This window comes from Chiloscyllium plagiosum, chromosome 3 (genome assembly GCF_004010195.1).
Source record: "Chiloscyllium plagiosum isolate BGI_BamShark_2017 chromosome 3, ASM401019v2, whole genome shotgun sequence".
NCBI lineage: Eukaryota > Metazoa > Chordata > Chondrichthyes > Orectolobiformes > Hemiscylliidae > Chiloscyllium > Chiloscyllium plagiosum.
In genome coordinates, this window is record NC_057712.1 from 130,030,703 (window position 1) to 130,034,842 (window position 4,140).

The window sequence follows — 4,140 nt, forward strand, 5'->3', positions numbered from 1 at the left end:
AACCAGAACTATAGACACTCTGCCAGTTGTGTTCTCACTAAGACCCTGTACTGCCACAGTAACCTTTCCTGCTTGTATGCTTGATTTCCCCTTGCAATAAACGCCAACATTCCATTTGTCTTTTGAACATTTACGGTACCTGAATACAGTACTTTTTGTGATTTGTCTTCCAGAACACCCAGATCCCTTTGTACTTCATAGATGTATAGCCACTCTCCATTAAATAATATAACTTGATTTATTTATCCTGTGAGAGTAGTCAACTTCACACTTTCGCACATTGTGCTCCATCTGTCTCATTTTTGCGTCTCACTTAAATTACAAAAAATTGTAAACAGTTTACTTTCCTATCTTCTGTTGCCTAGAGGCTCGTTTACTGAAGTCATTAATTAATCCGGTCTTGAAACATATTACAAATTCTAAAATAATCTGTTCCCGAATGGCAGTAGAACATACTGCCCTACAAAGTTGTCTGAAATACACTTTATGAACTCATCTTGCAAGCTATCTTTACTAATCTAATTCATTCAGTTTGTATGAGAATTGAAATCACTTATAATTATTGCAGTACTTTTCTTGTAAACCCAGATTATTTCTTCCTGTATACTATCCCACAATGTACTACTGTACAGGGGACTATAAAGTGTTCCAACAAGTGGCTTTGTATCTTTACTGTTTCTTATCTCCACCAATCATATTCTACATCTTGATCTTCTGAACTAAAGTTATCTCTCAATACGGTTTCAATGACTTCCTTAGTGGTGAGCAACATCACCATCTTTTCCTAACTTCCTGTCCTTCCAAAATATGAAGTATCCTTGAATATTTCAATCCCAGCCTTGTTCGCTGACAATTACCTGTTCAGTGACGCCCAATTTGGTTTCCACCAAGACCACTCAGCACCTGACCTCATTACAGCCTCGGTTCAAACATAGATAAAAGAGCTGAATTCCAGAGGTGAGAGTGAGGTGAGAGTGACAGCCCTTGACGTCAAGGCCACATTTGAGTGAATGTGGCATCAAGGAGTCCTAGCAAAATTGGAATCAATAGGTATCGGGACAAACCCTCCACTGATTGGAGTCATACCTGATACACAGGAAGACGGTTGTGGTTGTTGGAGGTTAGTCATCTCCGCCCCAGGACATCTCTGCAGGAGTTCCTCAGGATGCAGTGTTGTGGGTATGTTCGCAGAGCTGGGAAGTTGATTTGAAGACATTTCATCCCCTTTCCTCTGCAATGCTGAGGAGCGTCCTGTGAAGCGCTAATGAACTGTGTCGGTTGAAATTTATTTGATTTTATTCCTGCTGCTTCCGGTTGCTGGTTCTGGTTGATCGTTGCAGTGGTTAGTGTATTCGGTCCAGGTCAATGTGTTTATTGATGGAGTCTGTGGATGAGTTCGAAATGTTAAGACATGACTCTCAATAGGGAATGGTGATGCCCCTATTACTGGGGAGCATTGCTCATTATCATCCTCATTAATACCGAGATTCCAATCATACCACAGAATAGATATAAACTTATTGCCGAAAATTCCCAGTATAAAAGTCCAAGGGGTTACCTGGTAACTCTAGATTGCTGCTAGCTGTTCCAGACCACCATCTTGGATAACTGCCACCAAGGTTTCAGGGCTGCTTCAGGACAGCAGCCACACACACCCTACATTCACGGACATTGGCATCTGACACATCATGACACGTCAGAGATCCACTTACAGTGCATTTGTGGACTGTAATGCTGCCTCAAACTTGGGGAGACTTCACCAGTTGTCCGTGCAGTACAAATGCAAAGGGGTACTTGAATGCAAGAACAGTTCACAGACTGGATCAGGCTGCATCTAAGGGCTGTTTACTTAGCCTTTTAAAACATGCATGCCCACAGTAACCTGCCTTGTCCTGACTTACCTGACCTCATCTTACCTTGCTTCGTCTTGAATTGCCTTACCTTGCTGTGCGCGATGCCATGTCTTTTAGAGCAGAAGCACCTCGAACAGAGCTTAAAAGCTTGTGTTTTTTCTGTCTTGACATGCTGTTTAGTATGTACACGGAGCCAGGCAACAAGTCATGTTTGATAGTAGTAATCGGTGCAGAGGCTGGTCATCTTGTTTTATGGTACAGTGCTGCATCAATGGCACATTTACATGTGCCAGCTTCCAAGGCAGCAAACACTCTGCATGTGCTTCAAACTAATGGCCATTACTGGAAGTTCATGGGGAGTATTTCACAGTCGAGTCAAGGTGTGCTGCTCTCAGTCAGGACGTCCCAGTGCAGTCAGTCCAGAGGATAGGGAGTGGTCAGTTGACAACTTGGAGTGACCACAATTCAATTCCTTCTCACTACAGTGGGCCACAGTCAGTCAATAGATCCAGTACAAGCAGGCAGGGGATTTATGGATTGCCAATTGGTGACCAGGAAGCAGAACGGTGGTGGGTTTAGTCAGTCATGCACTAGGACTGTCCATCAAAGTCTGTCAAGGGAGTAGGGAACAGTCATTCCTCGGGTCCCTTAATTGTGTGTTGCAGTGGAGGGACATGGACATTGTATTGATAGTGAATCCGAAAGGTTCAGAGCTGGGGAGAAGAGCCAGAAACTTGGTATAGTGATTGTAAAGAGGTCAGCCAGGTGGACCTCATAGAATATGAATTCCCTAATTGGGACAGTTCATCTGGACCAATCGGGGAATCCTGGCAGCCAGAGAAAGAGAGGAGAGTAAAATAAGCACTACCTGAATAAAGATTTGTGCACTGTGTCTTTCACTGTGTCTCACACCTGCACACACACACACCATGGAAAAAAAAAGAAAAGAGAGGAGAGTAAAATAAGCACTACCGCAATTAGGCGGTAGTGTGGGGATTAAATATGAAAAAAGAAAAAAAAGAGGAGAGTTTCCCCCTCCAACTCTATTTTGATTTAGTCCCTACCCTCCCCTTCACTGTTTGATCACACAGCACTGCCCTTTGATGTGAAGAGCAGTGTTTGTCACTGGCCACCCGGGTGTTTGCCTATTGTGAGTGTATGTGCAAGGACTCTCCTTGAAGGGGACTATCCCTGGACTAGCTGCCCTACAGAGAGAGGAAGGAAGAAAGAAGAAGGAGAAGAAGAGACCAGCACTCCCACTACTGGTCTCTGGGACACCGCCCAGACTTGCCTCAGCTGTTGCTGCCTGGGACTTGCCTTGGGGCCCCTCCCAGGACCTTCACCACTGCTGCTGTTACTAGAGGCCCACCTCCTCCACTGCTGCTGCCTGGGACTCAATTTTGGGGCTGCCTGGGACTTGCCTTGGGGCCCCTCCCCAACAGGCCTGCCCCCACCACTGCGACCAAGGGCCTGCCCAGGACTTGCCAGAGGCCTGCCTCCACCGCTGCTGTTGCCAGAGGTCTGCCTCCACCACCGCTGCCTGGGACTTGCCTTGGGCCCCTCCCCAGGATCTCCACCACTGCCACTGCTGGAGTCCCACCTCCACCACTGCCGCCTGGGACTCAATTTTGGGGCTGCCTGGGACTTGCCTTGGGGACCCTCCCCAACAGGTCTGCCCCCTCACCGCTGCTACCAAAGGCCTACCCAGGACTTGCCTGAGGCTTGCCTCCACTGCTGCCGCTGCCTGGGACTCGCCTTGGGCCACTCCACCACTACTGCCTGGGACTCAATTTTGGGGCTGCCTGGGACTTGCCTTGGGGACCCTCCCCAACAGGTCTGCCCCCACCGCTGCGACCGAGGGCCAACCTGGGACTCGCCCGAGGCCTGCCTCTACTGCTGTTGCCTGAGGCCTGCCCCCACCACCGCTGCCTGGGACTCGCCTTGGCCCCTCCCTACAACCTCCACCACTGCTGCTGCCAGAGGCCCACCTCCACCGCTGCTGCCTGGGGCCTACCAATATCCAGCAGCAGAATATGACGAGCCCAAAGGTCGCAGGGCCCAGCCGCACCTACGCCAGGGTAGCCGCTGCCTTAGGCTCGGCTGTCACAACCCCGGCCGCAACCGCAACCCCCTTCAGGCACCTAACCAAACGCCTGGGGGTAAAGGCCTATCCCCACCCCAATATGACCATCGAGGCCTGCAGCAAGGCCATGGCTAGTGTGGTCAGCCCACTGGCCATTGTCGCTGCGGCCCGGATGTACGGGAAGGCCGTATTTTTCCTGAAGAC